General features: G+C 39.3%; 1 protein-coding gene across 1 annotated transcript in view; it reads right to left on the reverse strand.

The window, feature by feature from the left end:
* The window catches only part of GPAM (glycerol-3-phosphate acyltransferase, mitochondrial), a 45,480-nt gene extending 35,298 nt beyond the window's left edge, over nucleotides 1-10,182 (reverse strand). Inside the window, exon 1 of the mRNA XM_055793903.1 lies at nucleotides 10,160-10,182. The gene's annotated coding sequence lies outside the window, so the exon portion shown is untranslated. The remainder of the gene's footprint in view (nucleotides 1-10,159) is intronic.
* Between the last annotated feature and the right edge of the window lie 5,565 nt (nucleotides 10,183-15,747).

Consider the following 15,747-nt stretch of genomic DNA (forward strand, 5'->3'; position numbering starts at 1 on the left):
AATAATAATAATAGAAAGTTATTTCTGGTATTTGTAGAGCAGTTTTCCTGGTTTTCTAACCTTATAAAATTATTGGCTTATTGTAAAATAAATCCAGAGTTAATTTTGTCACTCATTTGAAAAGGATGCAGAATTAGTCCAATGGCAATTGTAGCTCAGCAAGATCTTTTCACAGGATACACTTGTATAAATCTTCAGGCTTAGTAGTAAAATCTCATTTCAGTATTGAGAGCTTGGTGGTGATGTTGTGTTGCCATGGAATCAAGCAAATAGGAAAAATTTTGGAATGCCCAAAAGGAACAGACTTTCAGAGCTGCATGTGCTCCAAAAAGCTCACATACTGCTGGCTCTCGCTTCCAGAAAAGAGAGGCTCTATCCTGCTTCCATTGAAGTCAATGGGAGGTTTGCCACTGATCTCAGTAGGAGCAGGAGCATGCCTAAGTTTTGCAATCCATCTTTTTAAACTTCTTTAAACTGAGGTGTTTACCGTGCCAATGAGTCCAGGGAGGCAATTTACATATGATGGCAAATCAGCAGAACCCTGGCTTTGTGTGAATAAGCTGCTGACCATATCGTGCATAGCAGCCTGCAGATGAGAAAGTGGCAGGACTCTATTTAAAAAAAAAACAAAACCGATTTGTCCTTCCTATGTTTAAATTCCTCATAAAGCTTCCAACAGAGTTCAACAAAGTACCTGTTTGCTCAGCAATGCTGTGGGAAGGGGGAAGGGATAAGGGGAACTTCTTTGTACATCGCCTCTACCCCAGGTCTTGCTCCCAGCTCCTTACCAGCAATTCCCATGATGTCACTTTTAGTAATGGAGACATGTTTACAAAAGACTACACAGCATCCTCTTAAGAAAGAAACTTTCAACCCGGGGAGTGCTACAAAAGCTAGGAAACCAAAAACTGCTTGAAGAGGGAGTAAAGATCCAGACAAAGGTTTTTTGTTTGCACTGACCAAACGCGACCTCACATGACTAGGAACAATTATGAACATGCAATTTGGCAGTTGCAGAACTCCATGTCAGCAGTTTTGCCTTTGGTGTACAATATATTAAGAGCTTCTGAGAGTGGCAAGCGGCCATGAAATGGACTGATAAGACTGTATGTAGAAATGATTTGGGTATATTTTAGATCTCCTTTCAAGACAAATGATCTCTTCTATTTCACCTCCCTTGTCTTGAGAACAAATGCAAAATCCATTAAAAGTACAGTGACTCTCTCTTATGCAATATAAAGCACATCGTTTTTCTGCAATTTCTTCTCATTCAAATATCTATTACTGCAATTTTGAAAAGATAAGAGTATTTTAGCCCAAACTGCTCCTAGCTTTTCTCTTGAACTTGTTACTCAAGTTAGTATAAAAAAGGCTTTTGTTCTAACAGAAAGCACTACTGGGTTAAAACCAGTATAACTAATGTTTACACTTACAAACTTTGCACCATTTATCTATCACAAATCAAAAAACCTTAACTATCCAAAGGAATTTGCCAGCATTTTTAATTGAGGAATACTGAATGATAGAATTTGGAACAAGATTCTCCCATACTTAGACCTTAAGCAATCATCTGCTATAACAATGCAAGCCTCCCCATGCCTGCTGTGTTATTTTGTAAGAGGGTTTATTTCAGTTTTCTGCTTTTGTTTGTTGAGGGTATCTGCAAAGCTGACATTTTATCCAAGAGTTGATTTTATCTGAAAAATAACACAGATGAAACAACTGATTTACTGTATAAAGGCCCTAAATACTGTTAGATGCCTCAAAGATATTATCCATTTGTAAATCATTAAAAATCACTGTATGTGGGGGACTCTGGTTATAGCAAGGATAAATCTAGTTTTCTGTTTGCAGATATGTCAAGTTTCACTAATGACTGCATTTCATGCCAAGCCCAATGCACTTCTGCTTGTGGCCAACTTTCCCGCAGAAAACAGACAGAAGAGTTCTCTCTCCAGGAATGCAGAGCTGCTTTCTGTCCCTTCAAACAAAGAACCAAGGAACAGAAATAAAGAAATCAGATCCTAGGCCTGTATGGGCCATTTTGAAAAAAGCAGCATCTCATTAAAAAAAAATCACAAAATCGTGATCTTATCAAATTTGCTGTGACTCATCCTTGAGGGATTGCAAATTGTTCTAGAATAACACAACCCCTAATTATTACGAGGTGCTAGGCAAGCCTTTAAATCAGTATCTCAAAAGGAGGCAGTTTTCACTGCTCTGTTGTGCAGTTGTTGGCTTTAGAAGGACTTGTCATATCTTACAATTTAAAGCACTGTAGGTATTGGAAGCTGGGATCACAGACAGCTCTTTCAACTGCCAGTGCACAAGAGTCTTTGCAACAGATTATATGACCCAGGTGTTAAATCACATGATAGCCCACCTCTCCCCTTATTTTTGAGTATTTGGGACCTTAATCAAGACCCTGTTAATCAAGACCCTGCTGTGTGGGCCACCAAAAGAGTCTTAATGCCTTTGGCATGGAAAACATAAGACCTGTTGGTTGAAAAATTTTCTCAAATTTTGGGGATATATTTTACAAACACCTTGGAGGGGTTAGGAGAGAGCCAGGGCATCTGTTCTGACCTGATGCAGGCTGCCATATATTCCAAAGGCAGCTTTACAACCCCTGTATTTTCTAATCTCTTATTCAATTATCTCTTCTGCAGATGAACAGGGCACGAGCCATCTCTCCCAAGGGCAACACCCCCCCACCCCTCAGTTTACTCAGGGACACAAAATGGATTCACCGGTTCGGGTTTTGCAAAAAGCAAACAGGAAGGAAAACTTCCCACAGACGTCCAGATATTTTTCTTTTTTTTTTAAAGTCAGTCTCACTAAAAAATACGAGGTCTTAAGGCTTTAGTTTATCATAGATACACATGATTAACTTTATGTAACTGAAATTTTATCTATGAACACAATCAACAAAAAGTAAACTACAAATTTTACTTCAGGATTGTAAAATTCACTGAGAAACCTGAAAAAAAGCAATTTTCTGCCTTTGGCTGTCGCTTTGCTCTGATCTGGCTACACCAGTTGTTACATTCCAATTCTGACATTCAAATCATGTTAGGCAATTTTCCCACAGTGTGTTTCCCAAACAAAAGCATTTTTTCCCACTCCCACTTATGTGTATCCTGGATCCAGGAAATGCAGAAAAATACCCTTGTTTAAGTCCTAAGACCCAGCCAACAACTGTACTGCAGTGCTGGATTTCACAAACTACCGGTGATAGTTTGACCGAAACAATACCAACTGACCCAGCAAAAGCTTACCTTTTCAGTTACTAAATAACAGATATCCAGCTCACAACGTGATGAAATCCTACTTAGGGTTTGGTGTTTTGTATGTGGGTTGTGGTTGGTTTTTTTTTTTCCCCACTGTTAGAAGCATAACCTAATACTTTCCCAAGCACCTTGTACCTTCATGAAAGCAGAAATCCTTATGTGTACACCCTGAACTGTTAAATTGCTTATTCCAGGATATTCACCTAGAAAGGCAGAGGCCTTGAGAAGGATATGATCTCTGGCTAAGAGATGCTGTTTCTGCAGCTCTGGCCTTTCCCCTTTATGAAAAACAGTGCACATTACTAACTTGGTATTTCACACACGACCAACCATTGCTTCAGGAAAATTGCATGGTTCATAGCATGCCAGGCTGGTTTCATGAAGCTGTTTGTGGGCTTAGGGCTGAGTCACTCCACAGCTCTTTCAGATTTAGGATAATGCAGGATCAGATATGCCTTTTTATTCTTATTGCACTTTCCCCTTTCGTTCTCTCCTTAGGAGGGGTAAAGCAACGGTGGTTTCTGGAGGGTTCTTGTTTGTTCTATCTTTAGGTGCAGTAAGAGATTAGACTACACATTCCTTGCAGCACAGTGCCCCAGGCTGCAGGAGAGAGGCATTTTGAGCCAGGTCTTTTGTGGAAGAGAAATGATCAATGCCTTTCGTTAAGACCTAATCAACTTAACCTGAGGTACAGGAGAAAGTTGTATCAGCTTTTGCCTTTGAAACGCCTGTCTTTCAGGGACACAAAGTTACCAAAAAAAAAAAAAAATCCATCCAGCATAAACAACTGGGCATATTTGAGCACCTGTCCATCAGCATGATTTACTAAAGGTGTCAGAGTAGTTGATAGAATTCAGGTTGAATTATTTTTTCTGAGGGGCTGGAAAAAATAGTAAATTATAAATACCACTTCTGCATTCGTGATGGAACTTTTTAATTTTCAGTGTTATGGATTGACTACAGCAGCCTGATTTTATGAAATATAAAAAGTAATGAGCAGGCCATCGCGTTTTGAATGCGCATTCAGAAATCTGCTTTAGCGGTCAGAATATACTGGGCATGTATCTGCTTCAGGGTCTTCCTTGCAAGAAGTTTTCATCTCATTTTCTATCTGTGCTACTGCAGTGTCCCCAAGATCCAGCTGAGCTCTGCCACTTCAGCCAAGTGGTGTTTCTCCACCAGCTTTTTTCATAAAAGAACTTTCTGTGCTTTTTCACCTGTGACATTTCCCAGCTATGCTTTTGTGGATAGTTAGTATTTAATATTTCTTATATGACACAAGTTTAGAATGTGCTAATGAAGTTAATGAATAAAAAGAAACACTTGGGAAGCACCAGCCAGACTGGAAACTGGAGCAGGCTCCTATGCAGTTAAGAAGTAACTTCTAGAACAGCCTTGCAAGAGAATCATGGGGCAAACATCAGCCTCAAGTCCAACCTACATCATGGGATTATCCTGACATTTTTGGCCATTCTTTGCCCAGTTTCAGCTCCTCTGGTAGATCATTAGTACATATGGGCCAGGAGGTACCATCAGTAACACCAGTATGATGAAACATGGAACAAAATTTCATAGTCTGTTTACACTAGGAACGCTTGTTGCTAAAAATGTCTTAGTTACTATATTTTAACTAATATTTCAAGCACTAGATAGATATGCTATCTGTTCCTGATCAGCCCACAAAGTGAGAGCCAATATATTTTGAAACATTATTTATTTTCTGATCTAGGCCTTGTTAAATCTCATAAAACCTGAGCTAGGCAGATCTGGAGAAAAAGTCATTCATATCTCTGTACTTGCAAAATCTGGAGGCAGAACAGTGCACCATCAAAGAGTCCTAGTGCTGTCTTGGAACTCTGTGGTCAGTAGGATGTTCCACTCTCTCTGCTTCCCTGCTCTATGTCTTCCTCTGGTAAATCCCTGTAAGATGTTTTCTGACCATAGATGTGTCACATCTCATATTTGTGCGGCCAGTTCATAGTCAGAATTCAAAAAGGCTCCATACAAAGCAAGGTGTGCATTTTCAGAGGACCACACCAGAAAATATGTGCTGATGGAGGACTCCAGTGAAAAAATGCCTTAAACCTAACTTGCGGGGTTTGCTACAGGAATTCAAATTAGTCATTTAGAAAGGTGTTAAATTAACATTAGAGAAGGAAAAGAAGTAAATGTTATTATAGCTGATCACATTTCAAATTGCAACTCTGTCTATAATCCTTCTGATTCAGATTTAAACACTTATTTTTGCTAAACTAAGATTCCTTTCCCCATCTCCATTCTTTTAAATTTTTTCCATTACAGGCAAAACTGTATTTAGTGCAATGTCCAAGACATCTTTAGATTCTCTTTCCTCAGTACAGATCCTGACTTAGCCTAATTAAAACTAGATTAAATACAAGCAAAAGGGCTGACACAGTAAATATAGTATAAAAATCATTAAAAAAACCCCACCACCCGACCTTGTGAATGTTGACTTCCGATGTCTTGTCTATCAACATATTATTGAGTTTTAGCTAATATGGCCTGAGATCCTTGGGGTAAAATCATGGCATGGCAAAACTCCCACCCTGACCAGGAAAGCTGCATCACATTGGTAAATGGTATGAATATCAGAAAACTTACGTACTGCAATATAACAACAGCTACCTGCTTTCTCAGCCCTGTTTGAACTTATATTGTACACTTCTGTATTAATCAAGTATTTGACTTATGCAGGCAGAATTTTAATTAATTTAAAATTAATTCAACCGAGACTAACCTTTGCCACCATGCTGACATTATCAGTTGTGATTTGTGCAGGATACCTCATGGAGCTGCAATCTATGCATCCTTACGTAACAGGCATTAAGAAGCAGTTACACAACTTAATGCAAACACCACTGACAGATGAAAATCCATGGCACAGACAGGACCTTGAGCAATCATCAAAGCAGTGCCAGAAAGCAAATTCTACCTGCAGAAAATGTTTTTTTCACGTTCAATGCACTTCAGGGGATGCTCTGTATATCAGTTGCTGGTAGCCTTAATACAGGCTCCGCTACAAAGTAGCTTTTTATTGTCAAAGTTTTATCCTTCAGAACCTGTTAATACAAACTTTGACCAGCATTGCCACAAAATGTGTGTGCAATTCAACTCATATCTTTACTGGCTGCAATAATAAACTTTTGGTCTAAAACAAACAGGTCATTAGCAAACAGATACTTTTGTGCACTGTGGTTACTTGGGCCCCTCTCCTCCTGCCATCCCCTTTTTCGCTCTGCTCACACACTTGGCAGTTGATGTCTGGATATCTCTCCGTGATGCCAGGGCCTTGCAGCTTTCTCAGGTTTAGTACAGGTGAAGGAAATACTCCATTTCTCTGTGCACAAAGTTTATTAATGGGCCTTAATTATAACTTAATAATAATGCCGGCAATACATTTCTGTCAGGTGTTAACTTAGGTCACAGGGTATGTCTAAATTCAGTAATCCATGCCTGTAGATGCATATATTCTAAATTTAAGAAATTACATCAAATTATCTTTGTACTACCTTCACAATATTTTTTTAAAGTTTATGTAATTTCTCGATAAATTTTGTTCATTTTTACAAAAGGAGCATTCCAAGACCACTTTTAGATACTTTATGTTGCAGAAGTTGAAGTGCTATACAAACTATTTTATGGGAAAGATTCTGGTCACTTTTACATCAATAGAAATTGGGACGACTCCAACTTGCTACTGGTATAACAAAACAGGTATTTTTTCCTCAGTCATCATAAAATACTCACTTGCATGGGAAGACATAACAGTGTGGTCAGAAGTACTTCTTGAGAGGTGTGTAGCTTATCACAGTTCAACTAGATCACATATTTAGAAAACACTCAAATATTTTAAACACTATCAGGCCTGTAAGAAGAGACTTAGAGTTTTGTTTCTAACCTGTGGCATTGCCTGCTTCCTTGACCGAGGTGTTCATAAATGGTTTAAAAGGTAACGTGTTTGAATGAAATATATTCAAACAGCAATAAAATGGTAGCACTGGATGACTAGGGCACACAGAACGGGGCTGGATTCAGGGGGATAGGAATGCTGAAAGAAGGGAAAAGGTTGGGTTTTACTCTTTTTCACAGCCTGGTAAGAATTCACCCATCCAACTTTACTTCTAACTAGGTAGTCTACTAAGGAGGCATTTTATTTCCCCTGTTGAGTTTCCTCTTTTTAGGCTTCCATCTTTACCAGCACAATCACTTGGAAATACTTAAATACATTCAGTCAGTCACCGAAAAGCCTGCCCAACAAAGCCCAGAGACCAGGTTTAAGAATCACCTGAAAACCTTACTCCCCTCCCGATTCACCTTTTCCATCTTTTTCCCCTTCTCTCTCTACAGAAAAGAAAATACACAATTCCTTTGGGTTTTTTTGGTTAAAACTCACTAGTGACAAAATACAATCCTCAGCTGGGAGGTGTGCAGTGAGATAGATGGGGGAAACAATCCACCTGAGAAATAAGTTATCATCAAAACCATCACGCTGGTCCAACCACAGAGGCAGCGGAAGGGTGGGAGGAATAACCAAGGGAGGGGCAGGAGCTGCACAAAGTGGCAGGGCCATCAAAACAGAAGTTGAGTGGTGCTCAAAGAGTCATATCCTACTGCTGGTGAGGAATAGCATTGTTTCCTGTTATTAAATGAGAACATAAACATGGGGGAGGGAGAGCCCCGGGAGGAAAACAGACTTTATGGAGAATGAGGTCAAATCACTGCTTTAAAAAGTACAGTCTTTACATGATTATCCAGGTTATGGCTTAGGGTTTTTTCTGGGGGTGAAAAAAAGGAAAATAACTTAAATACTCATAACATGCTTTTTTCCCTCATTTAAATTCCCAGTTAAAAAAAAATATACCAATTTGCTTGTATGCTGACAATTCAATTCACCAGAATATATTTGTATTTATTCCCTAACTAAAACTGAATTCCATTTGTCAAAGCCCTTTAGAGCACAGCTGTGTCAATGAGATTCATCATCAAAGCACATTTTTCTTGAACAAGGTTATTTTCCTCAATGTGATGTTTTGCTGTAAGTTACATCCAGTTCAGCCACGCTTGAAAACACTATAATTATGTTGGTCAGGAACGTAATTTTTTTCTTAATGAAACAGGTTTCCAAAGTGGTTTCTACCACCTACAGTTTGGAAGCTGTCATACAGGCTACTTTCTTTCCTTGCCTTCTTTTGGCAAACTGCCACTTTATGTCTATATGCATGGTTAAAGCCTCTGCATGCAAAGTAAGGATCTATGATCGCAGAAGAATCTGGGAAATGTGATGAAGCATTTGTTTACTATCTTCTGAATTACTTTTACCTTAGTTTTTTAAATGCTTCTTTGTAATTGTTATTCCAGAATTTTCTGTCATCTACAACATCCTAATTGTATTGCTTTAACTAACAGATAAATACAAAACATCATTCCACAGACTTATTTTTAATCATGGATTTCTCTTCCTCAATTAAAAAATAATAATGAAGGAACACATAAAAAAGATAACTGTAAAGCAGGCAGTGAGTCTGAAAGAAATTAAGCTGCTATTCCCCAAATAATTTGGTTCACTTTGTCCATTGTAAGACACCTGAGAACCATTGATTTCCCACCCTTCCCTCTGCCTGCTAGTACCCTGAGCACTGGATGGACACCTCTAACTGTATTTTCTTTTCCTTTTATGCAGAAAACAAATGACAAAATAACCAGTGTCTTACCAAGTCTAGCCAATCCTGCCAAATGCGTGGTCACGAACAAGAACATAAATAATCATAACTAATATCTGCCCGGATGAAGCATGATTCATATTTAGAGGGGAGAGGCCCAGGAGACGCACCAGGGAAGATCTCTGTCCCCTGCTATTTTATCTGTCTTGCTACAGCATTTACATGGCTCCCATTACTATGATGCCAGAACATACAGAAACATACAGCTATTCTTACCACACTCAAATGAGGTGGAGAAATTACGTGGGTTATCCCAGGTCAGAAATTTGAAGCAGAATAGATCATAGCACGAGCTTCACAAGCTCTTGATCAATAGAAGGTGTTTATCGACGATTTCTATAGAAATCAACACCTAACCCCATTCCCAAAGTATCCAAGTGTTTCTCAAGCATTTAGGCTAAAATAGTCAAGAAGCCCCATCTTGGAGGTTTTATTGAACATGAACCAATGACTGAAGCGAACTGGTGTTTGACTTATAGCAGCTTCTTTTGGTGCACACCAAATGCTCTTCAGCTATGGCTGTCAAGATAAATATATTTCAAGTCAAGACTTGTAAATTTCAGTTGATCATTTCAATCATAGAGTGCCTAGTAAGACTATATTTGCCCCATTGCCCATATGGTCATGATATTGAGTTCATTTCTATTAGATGAAAATGTCAATAGCTCACTTATGCCTTTAGGTTTTCAAAGTTAGACTATCAGAACATACTTTAAAGCAGCATTATACCTGAAGTTCATTTGGAAGCAAAACAAACCTGTTTACATGCATCAAGAAGTTATGCCCAAAATATAAATATATGAACATGATCTTGTTTATCTACTGAAGCCAGCAGTGAGATTTCTCCATGGGACGCAGGCATGTTAACGTCTACCGTGAGTGATGCAAGTTCGGGCTGATGGTTGGATGCCACTTGATAGCTTCTCCTGCAGCGGTACCCATTGCTGGTTGGCTGAGTAACCCATTTTATGCCCCTTAGTCCATAAACTCTATACACTTGCTTTGCCACAGGTAGAGGAATAATGCTCTTTATACAATCCTTTATGATTCCTATATGATACCATACAGTCAGAAAGTATTAACATGTTTATAATTAACCTTATCTGTAAAAAATGGCAAAATACTTACCAGCCTGGTAGGAAGTTGGGAAAGTTAGCTAATTGTTATTTGGAGAAGCTCTTAAGACTGCTGACTGCTAAGTCCTGCAAGAGAGAGAAATATATCTGATCCACTGACATTTGGTTAACACCCCCCCACGTCTTCATGGGCCTTGATAGGCAAAAGAAATAGCAAGGCTGGATTGCTCAAAGTTAATAATGGGTTTGGACAACACTTGGCAATGGTTGACATCTTTCCCTTGAAACACCTAATATTCCAGTTTAATCTATTCTTCATCTAGTACCATCCTTCTAACATAATGCATTAATGTATCTCCCATCATTTGGGAGTTGGACCAGATGACATTTAAAGGCCCCTTCCAACCAAAACTGTTCTACGATATCACTGATGCCAATGTGCTCATGCTCAGTAAGCTTAGTCAGCAGTAATTTGCTTCAGATTTCATTATATAATACGGTTTTTAACCATTTTGTTTTATAAACCAACTTCTATTTTTTATTCTTGGTTTTAAAGTCACAAGGATATGTTATAGATCTTTACGTAAATCTTTATGACCAAAAAGCCGTGACCAATAAAGGTACCAAAGGAAAAGCATACAAGAAAAAAATGTCATGGAATTCTAGACGCCAAACACACTTTCTGCAGCAGCACCATTGCAGCAATGAAATGAAGGATGTTTTCAGCATGTACTAATAATGTCAATTTTTAGTGGTGACAATTTGAGCTTCATAAAAATCAGAGGAGTTGGACTGGAATTGGTGGCAACAACACTAGCCAGTTTCACACAGTGCACCTATCCAGATGACCCTGAAATTCTGGGAAATTATGGGCTCCACCTTTCATATCTTCATGGTGAAACAGCTTGGCTATTTCAGCTGTAACCAATTGTGTTTGAAAGTTTATTTAATACATTAACCTTCATATGGTTTAGTCAGATGTAAGAGCCAACCAATTCCAAAATGTTCTTACCAGGTTTCAATAAAGTCTTGCACTAGAGCTGGTAGGCTATTTTTGCATGGAAAAATGGATGGCAAGTATTATATAAAGTTAGTCTTTATAGGATTTTTTTGTTGTTGTTCAGCTCCCATTTCATCCAAAAATACAAGCAATTTTGACCCAATCCCTTGCTGAAAAGTGAAGATGCTAGCTCAGAAATGCTGCAACACTGCCTGGTCTCTGCAGTGATATTTCTGAATAGACAAGCATTTCATTTTTCTCTCTTGGAAATCTTTGGACAAATATGTGAAAGCAGACTAACTTTGTTCTCTTTACACAGATAGCGTTGCACATATGCATGACAGTATTTCCAGTCAGTTTGGCCATGCAGGGCAGTTCGCAGCAGAAGCGCATTAATAGATAATAAAAATTCAAGTCCTGACCCTCAAACATTTGTTCAGCTGAACAGTCCCCTCTCAGAAGGGGAATCTCAGTGATGCTGAAGGGGCCTGTGACATACATATTACTCACAGGAGCCATGGTGCAAGGCTGGAAATTAATTTCCAACTCATTATGTATGTATGGTTTCAGTTCTCTTAATGGCAGGCTTACATGGATACATACATTCCAGCTATACAGCACTGGGAGTAACAAAAATCTACAAGCATTCAACAGCAATACACTGCAGCAGACACCTCTCCACAGCAACTGGGATGAGCTGGTAGCTGCTGCCATACTTCAAACCAGTACTTTCCACAGAGAGAAAATAGGGCACAATGAAGGCTATGAGGAGTTCTCACGTCTTTACACCAGCATGTCTAAATTTTTATAACAGGTTTCCAACATTTTTATTTCAACCACTGGATATGCATGTTGGAAAGATTAAGATTCAAGATGCAAGGACCATAAAAGGCAATAAGAAAGAAATCTGCATGAGCAAGAGGAAGGAAAAAGTAGATTCACTGTTTAGTGGAGATGGAAATCTACTGATGAATAATGCTGAGAAAGCTGAAATGTGTTGTGTCTTAATTTTCTACAGCTACCACAGATAACTAGAAATTCAGTGACTGCTTTTGCTAATTCCTTGAATATCTTATAGCAGTATTTTTCATATTCTAGTTCTTTCTATATGCATGCTAGAAAATATTCATTAACCTGGTCTTTCTGGTTTGTGACTTAAACTCCTACCACATGGTCAGAATTAATTTTGCTAAACTTCTGGACGCAGCTAGCTTTCAGATTTTCAAGTCACAAAAGTGATCCTGGTGCAGCTTTGTCAGTTGTAGGGGGTGGAGAAGGCACAGACACAGCTCACTCTCAATCAGAAGAATCAGGTTTTAATCTTCTTAAATATATCCCTACAAGAAATATGATTATTAGATACCAATACCTAGGAAAATCCAGTTGCTGATATGGTAAGATATAATACGACTAGTATATATATTCAGATGAGCGAAAACAGATTTGGCGCTAATCAGGTGGGAGAGCCTGAAACAGCAACGCAGCAAACCATTGTGGGTTCTTAATCTAGAGGAGTTAACCATCCAGGACAACATTGCATATATTGTGACCACAACATTGTAACCCCAGCTTTAGCCCAAGGAAAGCTGTGATTGTCTCCCTGGCTATGTGCTAGACCTACAGGGTCTACGAGGTAGCAGGTGTTGCTCTAGTACACTCAGAAGGGATGATAATTTGGAGGTTTTTTGGGGGAAAAGCATTAATAACACACAATGGAGTGGCCTAACAGGTCTGAACAAGTTATAGACATTATTTGCCACACCCTGCTTTTCTGTCTGCTTTCTCTGTGCCTCCTATAACCTAGAAAAACTGTCCTAAGTCCTTCTTAGTCCTGCTAATACTGAGAGGCTGAGGAAAAACTGAACTCGACCGAAGGACAAACGTACTGGGTGAGTTTCATGCAGCTACACTTAGATATCTGTATCTGTATCTCTAGAAAGAAACGTTCATTTCTAGGGCACAGTTCATCTGATCACAAAGTAGATGCCTCAAATACTCAGATGCATTGCTTGTAACAGGCTCCACAGGACCCTGTTTCTCTGCACTGAATACAAAATCAGTTTAAGGTGACCAGTCCAAATACAGACAAACCACTGACTCCTAGTGATGGGCAGGGTAAACCCCATCCCAGCTGAGAAGCCTTGACAGAACGGTATAAAGCAAATAAATGAAGAGTTTATCTAGATGCACAGGACTGCCATGAAGCACTGAGATATCTGTAGTTACCCACTGGAACACCTCAAGGAAGTCAAAGCCTGGACTTTCAAATATGAAACTATAAGCAATGTCAGACTGATCATCAAAGGCTTTAACCAACTCAAATCTACTCCAGCAGTACTTTGCAGCTGGGCTCCCATCTTCCCTGCAGGGTTGCTTCAGTCCCTGGAGTAGACATTATCCTCCCACTGAAGATCTCCACGGATCTAGCTGTGATGGAGCTAATTATAGATAATCTGCTGATGTATGATTAAATATGCTCGCCAGCACAATTTGCAGGTTGCGTGGTATGCTCTGCTACACCAAGGAAAAGCATCTGACATTGAAGAGGAATAAATACCAGCTCAGACTGCAGTTTAGTGATTTGAAGCACCTGTTGTGTGACAAAGACATCCAAGCTCGGATGCCAGTTCAAACAAATTCCCTTGAACGAGGATGCCTTGCCATGTATGTGTTAGGAAATACAATTATTCCTTAATCACAATTAAGGAATACTTTTTTAATATTTCCTTTTTACTACAGACCAGAGCAGGAGCGGGCAGAACTGCTAATCCACCCACTGTGCTACAAATATAGTAAGAAGAGACAATTCTTCCACTACGGAGACTGCAAGCTAAAAATACAAGGCTGAAGGGCAGCCAAAGGCACGGGGTGATACTCTGCGTCTGTGATCACACGGCTGGTCCGTGCCCAAGGACTGTTCTTTGTTCCCCCAGTACTGCTTAAATACAACCCAGAGAGTGACAGTAGAAATGAGAAAACCCTCCAGAGACTGTAGAAAAAAAGGTTGCATGGAACGATGTCACTGTCCTTAATGCAAAGCCAAAAATCTCAATCAGTGCAAGGCTGCATGAGTTGCTGGCTACTTTTCTGTACAAAAGCTGAATTTGCTTCTAAATGACTGATTCTGCCAGCACTGCCTAAGGAGGGCTGGTGAAACCAATAGTGGGATTTGATTATGAGTAGTGTCAAATTGGATAAGAAAGTTGTTTTGCAGAAACCACTGTGCAAATCACAGACAGAGCCTTAGGAGAGGTCCAAGGCACTGCAAAAATCCTTACTGAACTGGACACGCTGGCCTGGGAAGGGACTTTGTACTATACCAAAGTTCCCAGGATGCCTCCAGTCTGAACACAAGGAGCTGCAAGAAATAGAAATATGTTCTACATAGTAACACAGAGTGATTCTGTCTTCTACACCTAATGAAACATTACCAATACAAAACCAAACGTACCTTAATTGCTGAATCTTGCTGGGAAAGCCAAGAGGAAATTACGTCGTCCCAATAGTTTATGCAACTGTCAAAAAACACAAGAGACGCGCTGTGAGCATGGTGAGTTTCAGGAAAAAGTCGAAAATGTTCTGTTCAAGTCATTTCTTTGAAGTTACCATCAAAAATGAAGCAGCCAAATGAAAAGAATTGCATCAAAGTACCAGTAACAGAAAAGGAAAAGTCCAAAGAAACTACACGAGACTTCTGATTCACTGTGCCAGGCCTAGCATATAGCATGTAAGTACTTGAACGTAACAGGATTTATTCCTATCCATGAACTACTCTGTCTATTTATGTTAGGAACTGATCTGTTGCACAATGCATCGAATAACACAGTAATAACAGAGAATAGATCGGTTTACTTGGCACCAGGTTCTGGATAGTAATAATCTGCAAATAACACATGACTCACTGGTAATTCCCCTTCATATGCCAGTTTAAAGGGAACAATATTGAATTAATGAAATTATGCCCATACAGTCACCTATATCCTGTACAGATAACCAGTTCATATAGGTGTTGGCTGCAAGGTGTACTGTCCACTAACCAGGGTCCTAAGCCAAAGATTACTAACCAAAAGCAGTTACAAGTGGATGACGAACATGACATAAGTAGAGCAGTATCTTTAGGCCATCACATCTATGAAAAAAAAACCTGCTATCATGTAAAAGCAGAGCATAATCTGCAAGTGAATTAACAGCTACCTATTGTACAGGTGGGAGAGAATCAGTTTTTTACAAAAGAAGGTGGCAGGCAATTTGTTTTGGAAAAAAATGATGCTTTCAATGTTAAGATCATAAAACTTAATCTACTACTGTGGGTTGTCTCCAACAAGAACAGCAGAAGACATGCCACCACATCACAGGAGAATTCCTGGCCTCCTTGACATTCAATCAAGAAATACCTCAGTTCTGAGCCTTGCTGCTGTGTAGGTTTGTAAGAACAACACAGAAGCAGAAATTCAGCACAGGGGAGGCAGGTAGTGGACACAACACACTTCCAAACACTGCACAGTTAATTACAGCCATGGAATCACACTCAATTGATAGTGTGGGCCAAATAGATGCTGGGGTTTTTCAATTGCTTGTTACTATATTAAAGTTGTGACTCAGAAGTGAGGCACCACAGGAATGACAAGCATTTAAAACTG

This window comes from Falco peregrinus, chromosome 1 (assembly GCF_023634155.1).
Source record: "Falco peregrinus isolate bFalPer1 chromosome 1, bFalPer1.pri, whole genome shotgun sequence".
Taxonomy (NCBI): domain Eukaryota; kingdom Metazoa; phylum Chordata; class Aves; order Falconiformes; family Falconidae; genus Falco; species Falco peregrinus.